General features: G+C 44.6%; 1 protein-coding gene across 1 annotated transcript in view; it reads left to right on the forward strand.

The window, feature by feature from the left end:
- LOC138304316 (membrane-spanning 4-domains subfamily A member 4D-like) overlaps positions 1–13,172 on the forward strand; it is a 301,440-nt gene that overhangs the window by 92,805 nt on the left and 195,463 nt on the right. The window lies entirely within an intron of this gene.

Here is a 13,172-nt window from a genome sequence, read left to right on the forward strand (position 1 = left end):
CTAGTTTGCGCTTTGTATTCTTCTGCCATTCTTTTCATTATTTTCTCCTCCTTTCTTCTTTTAATTCTCTCCATAATCATTATTATTCCCCTTTTTATTCCCCAAATTCCAAATACACAAATTATCACTATTAATATTCCTTCTATTATTTTCAATAATATTCCATTCCAAATTCCCCCAATCCAATGTCCCACTGAAGCAAGTCCCTTTCCAACCTTCTCCCACACTCCTGGTTCTTTCAGTTCTTTCAAATCTGCACTTTCTTTGGTTAGATTAGCAAGCATAGTTTTAATCTTTACACTATTATCAGGTATATAGGTGCAGCAGTGACGTGCACCAATCATTTTGCAAACGCCTCCATCCTTTCCTAAAAGAATGTCTAAAGCAAGCCTATTTTGAAGAGTCATAGCTCTTTCCGCTGCAAGTTCAGCATCCATCAGGATTATAGCATCTGAAAATTTTGTCAACATGTTATCCACTATAGTAGACAACTTTCTTATTTTGATGGAATTCAGCACAACTCCCAATGAAGGAATCATGGCTCCAAATATATCACCTACCACAGCAGCTGCGGTCTCTCTTTTCTGGATACGATGGGATCCAGATGTCTTTTGAATCATCGATACGTCATCCAGCTGATAAACCTTTGGAAACACTATACCCAAATAACATCTTCCCCACCATCCCTTTGGAAGACGATAATAGGCATTATGCCCACAAATGTAATACACCCCTGGAATGACAGGGTCAAGTCCGTCCATCATGAATGTCCATTTGGCCTTAAAAATAATCGTATGTTTGCATTCACTCGCTCCTACAAAAATATTATCATAGTAAGATTCACCTCGATATATACAAAACTTCCCTACATGCCAAGCATCTAAAGCAATTTTCCCTTGTGTCTTAATAGCAGCAAAATCATAATTATCTACTGAAGTCCTCTTGTATAGCTCCTTTTCTAATTTCGCTTTCATTTGAGCCCTTCTATCATCTGTGCGATCTAATTTTGTAATCCCAATATTTTGCAGTCTCGCTTAGCTGCGCTATTATAGGAACATAAGCAAAGGTAACATCATAATTTGAGAAAAAATACTGTATGTTAGATTGACCATAAAACCTAGACATTACTATACTACATGTAATCCCATATGTAAGAGGCATGTGGTGATAAGTCACCCCTTCCTTTACTGATGTTGGTATCTGGGTACACACATAACAATCTTTCGCATCCATAGTTTCAACATACTCTGTTAGTAAGCGATAGAAAACGTTATACGAAAGCTCTTTCTTATCGTGCAAGAGCCTCTCATCCAGTGCTAGTCTTTTCAATGGTGTTAGTTCAGTGACAGTAACAGGAACAATAGTAGAAGCAGCAATAGTCTTATTCTCCCCTTTCCATGCATTCCAAACACAATTGCCATTATTATTAGTACACGTTAGTACCAAGCCTATGCACACATATTTACAATATTTCTTTCTATTGTTTTGCGTCATGATCTATATAGAATCAGAGAGCTAGAAGCACTTATAAATGAAACTACTTAGCAATTCAGTTACAAAGCTGAGCGAGCACAATGTTCACACCGTCTTCTTCAAGAGGCCAGTCACTTATCGGTTAGCAGCATTTGTCTCAATTCGGTTCAGCAATGTCTCAACTGGTTGTTTGTCTCACGTTAGATTGCAGCAAGCAATACCATTTACTGCTGTTTCAATCAACAGAGTCTATGAAACTTTTCTTTTCTATTGGTATCTCTTCTTCTTCTTCGTTCTCGATGCTTAGAGATACAAACTCATCAGTCCAATCATCGTTTACTGCGTATGCCCATTCAGGACCAGAATACCTCCTGTTTGGTATCCTTTTCCTTTTCAATTTTGCTTCTCTTTTCGATTCTGCTTCGCTGGCACTCTCCTCCTTCGCCAAGTCTTTTTCTTCACTCGACGATTGTTCCACGACAATCACTTCCTTTCTTTTCTCTTTCACTTTTGGCCGTCCTCCTTCGTTCAAACCTTCTTTACCCTTTTCTTTTACTGGTGAGATACTTAGTCTTCTTTTTGCACCGTGTCCGTTTGATGGACCTGCGATCCTTTCTGTAGAGGTATGAACTCTTTCGTTTTGCTCTCCTTTGTCCCCACCTTCAGGTGAATCAGTCACGTTTTCTTTTTCTTTTTCTGTAGCGTCTGTTTCTGGGAAAGCCCTTTTCTGCTCAGGCTCTCCTGCCTCCTCACCTTTTTCGAGCCCTTCGTCACTGTTACTTTCTTCTGGCTCTGTATCACTTTCAGCTGCTTCAGGTTCTTTGTCACCTTCAGCTGCTTCAGGCCTTTTTCTACCCTCAGCTGCTTCAGGCTCTTTGTCACCTGCAGCTTCTCCGTCGCTGTCTGAACTTTCTCCTTGGTCTTCCCCAAGTGAGTCGGACTCTTCGTTCTCCAATAATATCTCTTTTTCTCCTGCTGCTGCTTGTTCGCTTTCAGTTCGCTTTTGTTCTGTCTCAACACTCGGCACTGTTTTATCAGGCACTGGTAATTTCAGTGCTTTAACTTCCTCATCTGTGGGACACAGCACCTTCTTTGTATGACTGGCGTGAATCCAGTTGGGAACCCCCGCGCACTTCACAGCAGTAGTTGTCGTCAGGATCACTTGGAAAGGGCCTTTCCAACGGGGTTCCAGGCACGACTTCCTCACGTGCTTCTTTATCACGACCCAGTCACCTGCCTTCAGTGCGTGTCCTGGACCTTGGATCGGTGGCAAGGTGGTCGCTTCCACCTGGTGAGAGAAAGAGCGAACCACGTCAGCCAGACCTTTGCAGTAGTCTAACACCATATCATCTGTAATATTCAAGAGCATGTTTGCGGGAACTGCAGGAAGTCTCATAGCCCTGCCCATGAGAATTTCGTGTGGAGACAATCCAGTTTTTCTATCAGGAGTGTTTCTCATTGACATTAGTACTAAGGGCAATGCGTCAGGCCATTTCAAATTTGTCGATGCACATATTTTTGCCATCCTCGATTTCAGCGTACCATTCATCTGCTCCACCAGTCCTGATGCCTCAGGGCGATAGCTACAGTGCAGCTTTTGCTCAATGTTCAGTGCTTCGCAGAGTAACTTTATCACCTCGTTGTTGAAGTGACTTCCCCTATCTGATTCTAAAGAGATCGGGAATCCGAAACGTGGTATTAACTCCCTCAATAATAGCTTGGCAACTGTAAGGCTGTCGTTTCTACGGGTGGGGTATGCCTCAATCCAATGACTAAAAATGCACACAATCACCAACACATATCTTAAACCTCCATGCACAGGCATCTCTATGAAGTCCATCTGCATACGGCTAAAAGGACCGCTTGCCCTACCAATGTGACTCGCGTTCACAACCGTCCCCTTTCCTGGGTTCATCTGCTGGCAAGTGACACATCGATGGCAAACTGCCTCTGCAGCTTGACGAAATCTGGGGTTAAACCAATCAGTTTTGAACAATCTTATCATGGCATCTCTCCCTAGGTGAGCTTGCCCATGATAGAACCGCGCAAGCTGTGATAAGAGTCTATTTGGCAAAACAAATTTTCCCTCATGTGTAACCCATAGCTCGTCTTGTCTCTTTATACATTGTGATTTAATCCAGGAATCTCTTTCATCCTCCCTGACATTATTCTGTAGCGCTTTTAGTTCTTCTATTGTATCTACGACCTTCAAGGCAAATGCTTCAGCTGGTTCGAGTTCTGGTTCACTTATTGTATTCCAATCATCCCTTAGCAATATACAGTTCAAAGCACAAAATCTTGCGACTTGATCTGCATATGCATTTCCCAGAGACACATAGTCCTGACCTTTCGTGTGAGCACTGCACTTTACAACTGCAACTTCAGCTGGCACTTGAATGGCGTGTAACAATTCCCTTATTCTCTCCCCATTTTTCACTGGGGATCCTGAAGAAGTCAGGAAACCTCTCTGTGACCATAGTTGTCCAAAGTCATGCACAATCCCAAACCCATATTGACTATCAGTGTAAATGGTGACTTTCATTAATGCAGACAGTTGACATGCTCTAGTAAGGGCTACAAGTTCTGCTACTTGTGCAGAATAGACTCCTTGGAGCCATCCTGCTTCCAAGACCCCTGTTACAGTACATACAGCATATCCTGCTTTCAAAATTCCTACCACATCTCTTAGACATGAACCATCAACAAAAAGAATTTGGTCATTTTCATCAAGTTTTGTATCCTTGATGTCCGGTCGGGGTTTTGTGCAAAATTCAGTCACCTGAAGGCAGTCATGCTCGACGTCTTCAGCGTTCTCAATTTCAGCATTTTCTCCAGGAAGCAAGGTAGCTGGATTCAACGTAGTGCACCTTTTCAGTTGCACATTCGGTGAGCCCAGAATAGTCGTTTCATACCTTGTGAGTCTTGCTCCAGTCATGTGCTGCGTTCGGGAGCGGGTCAAAAGTATCTCGACTGAGTGAGGGACCATGACTGTTACTGGGTGTCCCATCACTATTCCTTCACTCTGAGTGAGGCTGATACCAACTGCTGCTACGGCGCGCAAACACCCTGGGAGTGCTGCTGCAACCGGATCCAAAGTAGCTGAAAAATACGCTACTGGTCTGTTTACGCCACCATGGGCTTGAGTCAAGACAGACAAAGAACATGCATCACGTTCATGGCAAAACAATGTGAAAGGCTTTGTGTAATCAGGCATACCTAAAGCTGGAGCCCTGCACATGCATTCCTTTAATTCAACAAAAGCATCCATCTCATCCCCTTTCAGTTCGATCTGATCCAAGGCATCCTTCTGGGTCAATCTCAGTAAAGGCTTCGCTAAAGTCGAGAAGTTGGGAATCCACTGACGACAGTAGCCCACCATTCCCAAAAACTTCCTCACCTCCTTCCTTGTCTTTGGTGGACTCATTTGAAGTACACTTGTAATTCTTTCCTTCATTATTCTCCGTGATCCTTTCTCTATCTGGTGACCCAAGTATCTCACTTTCTTCTGACAGAACTGTAATTTGGAAGGAGACACCTTGTGTCCATTCCCTCCCAAATGGTTCAACAGAGCAATGGTATCGGCTGTGCAGCCACTTTCTGTCTTTGATGCAACCAGTAAGTCGTCAATGTACTGTACTAAGGTTGACTCGAATGGCAACTCTAACTCTTCCAAGTCTTTCTTTAGAACCTGATTGAATATCGACGGTGACTCAGAGAACCCTTGAGGAATTCGACACCAACTGTACACTCTGTCTAGGAATTTGAAACAAAAGAGGAATTGGCTATCCTCATGAAGAGGCACAGAAAAGAATGCTTGTGACAAATCGATGACTGAGAACCACTCAGCTTCGCAAGGGATCTGAAACATTATCACAGCCGGATTCGGTACGACAGGGCAGCACTTGATTATGATGTCATTTATTTTCCTCAAATCCTGTACAAGTCGGACTTTCCCACTTGGCTTTATTAGTCCCATTATCGGTGAATTACATGGGCTGCTTAATACTTCTTTCAGTACTCCCTGCTTCACGAATTCGTCAATAAGTTGGGCAACTTTCATGAGGGTATCTTGTGGCATGTGGTATTGTGGGGTCTGGGGAAAGATCGCATTGGGCTTTACCATCACTTTTACTGGTTCTACTCCTTTCATCAATCCCACCTCTTTCCCTGTCATGTCCCACACTTCCTTTCCGACTGTTTCCCGTAATTCTGCTGGGATATCTTCTTCAGTTATCATTGGTAAAAGACAGATCAGAGGATACTCTTCGTCAACTGTTTCTATCTCATCACCCTCTTCACTGTCCTCTTCTTCCCCATCACTGCTCGTCTGTATTGTTATTCCCTCGTTCGAGCACATTATCGAACAACCCAACTTGCACAATAGGTCTCTTCCTAACAGTGCAATCGGGCTTGAGTCACATACTACAAACTGATGTACCCCTTGATAGTTACCAATGTTAACTGGTATCGGATCTGTTATGGGGTTCGTCAGATGTCTGTTTGCTACCCCCACCACTTGAACTGTCCTCCCTGAGAGTGGCAAATTTGGTACTTCACTGCTCTTAACAGTTGAACGTGTGGCTCCCGTGTCAACCAAGAATGAGACACGATGACCCATTACTCTTCCCTCTACGTACGGACCCCTTTGATCAACTTCTAGGGATGCCGCAAGCACACAATCTCCTTCCTCTTCCGAGCTTTCACTCTCCCATACATTGTTTATTCCACTCTCACTGTGTAATGGGAACTGTTGTACTGTGCCGTTTGTGCTCATTACCTGACCCGTTACCTGTGGAGGAACCATCATTTGCTGCTGACTCATTGGTGCCAAAGGTATTTGCATTTGCTGATTAGGTACCATAGGTAACTGCTGTTGCATCGGCTGCATTTGCGTCATCTGCACACGGGGCATCTGCATCTGCTGCGGCTGCATAGGTTGTAATCCCTGCAATTGATTTATGGTCTGAAAATTTGGGTTTGGACCTCTCATTTTTGGTCCTCTCATTGTCTGAAAAGCATTGACATCATTGTTTTGCTGACCAACACCTACACCTGCACCTACACCTTCCTGCACCACCATCGGACACTCGCGTTTCCAGTGACCTACGTTTCCGCTCGCGTGACACGGCATCACTTTCTTCATTGCCTGCACACCCGTCACAACAGTGTTCAAATCCGGACCATTATTTACAAAACCTCCTCTGCCTCTGCATCTGGCCTGTGGTTGAAATGCCATGTTTCCCTGCAACTGCGGCTGCGGTTGCTGAAACGCCATGTTTCCCTGCAACTGCGGCTGCGGTTGCGGCATCTGCTGTTGGAACCCTTGCATCCCTGGCAACCCTTGCAGTCCTTGCAGACCTTGCAAACCTGTTTGAGCTGCCTTAAGCTGCATCATCATCACCTTCTCTTTCAGCTTTTTCTGTTTCACCTCAATTTCGTCGCTACAGTATTTCGCATAAGTCAAGACTTCATCAATCGGTTTCGACTGCCAGCATATCAAATGCGATTTTATCATCTGACTTATCTCTGGTTTCAGCCCTTCCACAAATCTGAACACAAAATGAAGCATATCTTTCGCCTCTATTGCTTCCGTGCCACTGTAGTTCTTGAACGCCTTCAACAACCTCTCATAGTAACTATGAATCGATTCTTTAGCCTCTTGGGCAGTTCGATCAATTTTCTGCCAATCCACATTTTTCGCGGCAACCTTCGTCTTCAAATGCTCAATCACCTTATAGTACAGACACATCACCATAGGTGATGGTGCACCCGTCTCTCTGTCTCTCTCTGGTTCACTTGTCGGCCAACCTACAGCTCTTTTGCAATCCTCCCACAAATCTGCCGGAACCACGATCTCGAATAGAGTGTTCAGGTCTTCCCATAGACATTTTGCAAGCTTCACAAACCTATCAGTCTGTTGATACCATTCAATCGGCTTCTCTCTCAGTTTGGGAAAATCATTCGTAAAAGATTGAATATCGCTCCTGTGCCATGGTACATGTACTAATTTTTCCCCTGCTGTCTCCCTCATTGGTAACATGGTTACTGTCTCGCTGCTCTGCGGTCTTCTCTCATTATGCTCTGTAGCACTGTCCCTCCTCTTATCCTTCCTCTTTACCCATCTGCTTTCCCACTTGTCTAGGCACCTCCACACTTGGGCACTCTGTAACAATTCTCTAAGGTGTGCCTTCATGCCTGCTGATCTCATGTGTTCAAAATCTGTGGTCCCAAAATCCAACCTATAGCTCCTGCTCAAGTGTTTCGTCTTGCCTATGTCAATCCCGTTCCTGTCTGCTACTTCCTGCAAACTTTTATGTACCTTGTTTACTTCTCTCGTGATCTTTGGGCATAGATACCTCAACTCCTCTTCCGTGTAGGACTCCAACCTGTTCACACCCATATTTCCTTCCACCAATTCTTGTGCTTCCATGTTCAGCCTCATCCTGCTCAAGTAATCTTCTCCTTTCCCACTGTCTGAACTTTGTGTGGAATTTAGACTGTTGAACCACTGTGTCAGCTGTTGCGCATTTACCCCCATCAGTGTAGCATTCACATCGACTGCCATCGATGGTTGCGGCAACTTTTCAGTGTTCGATGTTAATGGTATTATCAGTGGGGGGCTCGACCTCACCAGTGTAGACTGAGCACATACGGGACTAAATTCCATCAGGGACCCACACCCAGTTGGCTGAGTCGCTATCGGAGTTATCCCTGGAATGTTTTCTATGCACCTTCTTTCTGTCCCATTTTGCAGCATTGGTCCCTGACTGTTCATGCCTAAGTTAGGCTGACTATACAGAGGTACCACTGGACCTACGGTAATGGGCAGTGATATCGCATCTGGATTTTGTCCATTTCCCATATTCTGAGGCATGTTCATCCCCATATTATGGGCCATCATTGCCGGCATGCCCATCTGACTCCCCGTCATTTGAGCATGAGCGTTTCCTCCCTGCATCTGCTTTTGAGGCATCATAAACTGAGTTGATTCAGCTTGTGCCATTGTTGGGTTGTAACCATTCTGTACGCCCCTTACGGTTGTATCTAGAATCATTCCTCCACTGTTATCACTGCTGTAGTACCCTGGCATCTGCGGCTGATAATTTTCTGCTGGTTTCAATACGGGCACATCTGGATACATTCTCCTAACCTGCGGTATCTGCGGGGTGCGCAGTAAACTCGGGTCCTTAGATCCCGATGGTACTCCTGAACTCTGGGTTTCACTGTTCTGTACCGATGCCGGAGGGGCAGAACTGGTACTTGGACCTTGTCCATTTTCCGCATAGGGTGGTGGACGGTCGTTCAGCAATTGCATTATCAACTCCTCATCCTCTAACTCCTCTTCTCTTCTCAGCTTTTCCTCGTCCTCTCTATCCTTGGAACATTTCCTGTCTGTCTTACTGGTAGCTTTCTTACCTGTCTCCTCTTCATCCTTAGTGATTGCTGGGAACAATTTTATTCCCTGCAATACATCTGACCTCCACACCTTCTGCGCATTATCCCACCTAGCATCCGCTAATGTCTTTTCTACCTTCCTCATCCTTGTTTCAAACTTGTTCTTCTGTTGCTGTCTAGCCATGAGTTCCCAGATTGCTAGAGCCTCAAACTGTGCTGGCCTTGGAGGCACCTTCATGTCATACATTGTGAATCTCAAATTCTCTAGGACCCTTATATTGAATGTCCCGTGTATCGGGAATGCTACGCTCCCATGTTTCTCTGTCCACTTGTGCCATTGTTTTAGCCAAAGACACGGAGCTACCCCTTTTTCCTCCATTACAATGTAAGCTGGTGTGCCCTCGGGCGGCGTCTCCTCCCCTACGCTCGCTTTAATGTAAGACTCTCCCTTCATCGCGCTCCTGAATGGTTTAAGGAATTTCATTTTTCTCGTCTTTTAATTCAAAAAGTTTATAATCAACCGGTCACTTTTATTCCACAAAATTTGTAATCAATAGGTGACTTTAATTCCCGGAATACTCTTCACTTGCCTTTCCTCTTCCAATCGAGTCCCACGGACTGCGTCCAATCCGTGCGCGACCCTTCTCTCCAACCAACCTATCCCAGCGCGGCTCTTAGTGACGTCACACTCACACACACTGCGGCTGACAAAGCCTCGCGGCTAGTCCTCCTTCACTCAGCTCCTCTCGTAACAACTTTTTGCATATATCGCGAGCTACCAAAACTAAAACAGATCTGTCGGTTTACTACAGGAAGGGTAACGTAATCGCTTCTGGACCTTAGGGACCTTTCACTAACCTCAGCCACTATTCGATCTCTTTCACCAGCTATTCGGTCTTTCTCAGTCCCCACATTCGCAAGCAAATCTGACCCGCAGACCTACTCTCAACTTGTCAATGATCTGTTCTAGTGCACTTAGAATCTTGTCAAAGCCCGAAGTCGAAGTTTCTATCACTCCCTAACACACTTACCCACTCGTTGACCACGCCCGATCAACCTACTAAACCGCCCAGACCACAACATGGATCAACATACTCCGGAGTCTCTTGACCTCGCAGGGCCCGTCTCAACAACAACAACCACGTGGACCTTTTTATGCACAAAGCGCCAGACGCACATGAAGTTCGACGACTTCCCTACCCTCACACTCGGAGCCGCACCTCCGCTATCTCTATGAAGTTCGACGACTTCTCTACTTCTACACTCGGAGTCGCACCTCCGCTATCCTTAAAAAGAAAATCCTCGCAACCTTTTCACACACCCTGCGGCAATAAGCTGTGCAAGCGCAAAACCCTAACTTCACTCATACCATCACTAGTACTGCCAATGCTGTTTCCACATCTCCTTTCTCTCCATTCGCAAGCTTCGAGATCCCGGGAAAGTCGCGGTGGACCTAGCCCATCATCATCTTGTCAATCAGTTTTATCCAAGAAAAATCTAATTCAACTTCCCGAGTGGGGTCCAAAAAAAATGCGTAACCGCTAATCCAACACCATGTACTCTACTAGTACAGGGTCCCAAAAGACGAAACCGTCCTCTGCTACCATCTACTGATAGAGCTGAACGTGGTAACAATTTTACCTGCGTTCGGACGCTCTTTAGGTCGATGAATCTTTTGACTAAGTGGGAACTCTCTGTACTCTTAATCGATCAATCACCTCAAATCGATAATCAATAACGAACATAAGCAACCCCTTGAACAACATAACACTTAACAATTAATCCAGAATACATTTCGGCGAACCCTGACCTTTCAGTCAGGAATAACCACACCAGTTTATTGCAAAGTTAGTGAATTTATTTCCCTATAATAACAAAGCTAGCACAATATAAATGTGTCTCAACACTAAATGATAAACATAAATGAACATTAATAGCTGTCCATATCGTCGAAACAAATGTAATCTATGTAGCATTTGAATCACAAGGCATTCGATAATAGCAACGCAAAGTACTAATACGATAATCTGTAATGGGCTAATTGCGTACATCTAGTCAGCATAACAAGATCTCAAATTGCATTGTGCGACATATGGAATCCTCATCTAACCTCAAATTAGCATCAGCATGTGGGACTTCATGCAAAAACAATTTGGCAACATCAATTTAGAAAACTCCTAGCTAGGGTCCTTATCAAAATCAGCAGTTGGTTACCTAAAAGAAACACAATGCAATTTTACAATTTCCTTTCATAATTACCAATTCCGATCAGCAATCAATGAATTCTTCGTCTCACAGGTATCGTTTCTCAATCAGCATAGGGCCGGGACGAAAGGGGCAAAGGTGAACGGGGCAATTGCCTCACGGCGGCAAGATAAAACTACTACTTCATGCAAAGGGGCAAATCAAAGTTAAAGTCTCTAGGGCAAGAATCATTAAGGTCTCTTTCTCCCGATTAGGGAAAGCATCAAAGTCTCTCAAAATGGCGTCGCAGCAAAATGGGTCATAGTAGCTACGAAGTCAAAATGGCGGGATGTCCGAAGATCGAGAGAGCTTTCCTCTCGTGCACCTGGGTTTTATAGACAACAGTTCAAGTCCAGTAGGGTCTCCATTGGAGGGTTCATAGGTTAGCTTCAAATTGACCAATCAAAAACGACAGTTCTCAAGCCTTTACTTAAGCATACATTATCCTTGGAGATGGGTACGCAAGTTGCAACATTGTTTCTCGATTTGCTTACTCTCAGAGCCTCCATTGTCCGCACCTGCAAGTCGACCTTGAATTAAAGAGAAAATATGCCATGCTGGCACTAACTTTAAGATAAGCACGTGAACAGTTTCTGTGGAAAAATACAGCTTCAAGCAGAAATACACGATTTAATAGCACAGTGGAAAAATACGAACATCTAAACCGTGAGACCAGGCAACTAGGCCAAAGCCTCCGCTAAAGTAATGCTAAGCTAAAGCATTTCAAACAAACAAATCGTAGCACACGTTTATGATTATGTCGGATTAGTGCAATTCTAATACACCACGTTATATAAAGCACGCGTATAAATGATGGCAAACTACTCTGAGGGCACATTTTGTCCCCGTACAATCTTTATTAGTTCGGTTAATGTCACACATGATTATGTCAGCACTACATTTATGCGTTAATAAATCGAAACCTTCATTTTCTGCTTCATCACTGGCTAGCTGCCAGCAATGGCCGGGAGACACCCCTTCCCCTCGTCCTCTACAGCTCACCTGCTTTGTAATGAGACACGTGCTCTCGGTGGAGCACAGAGCCTCTGAATTTGGCTCCCTGGCCCTCCTCCTTCTCTCCACAGCGAGGCTGAAGATAGACACTCGCACAACGAAGAAAATAGGAACAGACATCTTTTAAACATAACTGTTGCAGAGCGAGCTGGGCCCCCTCATCTCTGGGTCCCGGTGCATTGCGCGGCTGCACCACTGACAGCTATGCCGCTGTCTGAAATGCAGGCTGCTGACTGCCATTACCTTTCCCTGCACCCAGCAACTGCAAGCTCTCTTGCCATCCCTCTCCTTTAGGAATGCTTAGGAAGACCTGCACTGTTTATACAATCCTCTATATAAAGGAACGCAATCCCCAGGCGCTTCTGGCCTGTGCACAGACACATGTAAAATGCCTTTGGCTTATGACACTGTGTTAAAAATCTCTTCTTCAACATATATGTTTTGCCAGCTCTTCAAACAAATTTGGCCATGCAGCAGCAGCAGGGGATAACATGCCTACCAGTCCTTGATCAATCATTTACTCTGCACTCAACCTGTCCTTTCCAGGATCATACATCACTCATGCGTACACAGCATATTACAGGTACTGGGCATCCTCTAGCCTCCATCCTGCCTTCAAGGGACCATGGAACAATAAAACTATTTGAACTATCAGAATGTTCATGCCTCATGTGTCACATTCATACCCATTCAAATGCAGGCACTCAGCTGTGCCTGCAAGTCATCATGCTTTCTTTGCATCCACCCATGCAACCAAAACCAGCATATTGTCACAAAATGGAATACTAATATCTCCTTGCCTACTATACAACCTGCATGTTACTGGCTGATCACAGACCCCTTCCACTAAACCCTCCTGCACATACACAAACACTACAGCAGTAAGGGTCACTCTCAACATCACACTTCACCTTTTGTTGTCACTATCCTCCACCTTCCAAACAGCTCTAGTACCAGTTATAAGGGCATGATCTAGATTATCGCATGCTTAGGTATGTGACAGCCTGAAGGTATGTGTGAGAAAATGGTTTACTAGATGTGGGTGG

This window comes from Pleurodeles waltl, chromosome 7, assembly GCF_031143425.1.
Source record: "Pleurodeles waltl isolate 20211129_DDA chromosome 7, aPleWal1.hap1.20221129, whole genome shotgun sequence".
In the NCBI taxonomy this organism is placed as follows: Eukaryota; Metazoa; Chordata; class Amphibia; order Caudata; family Salamandridae; genus Pleurodeles; species Pleurodeles waltl.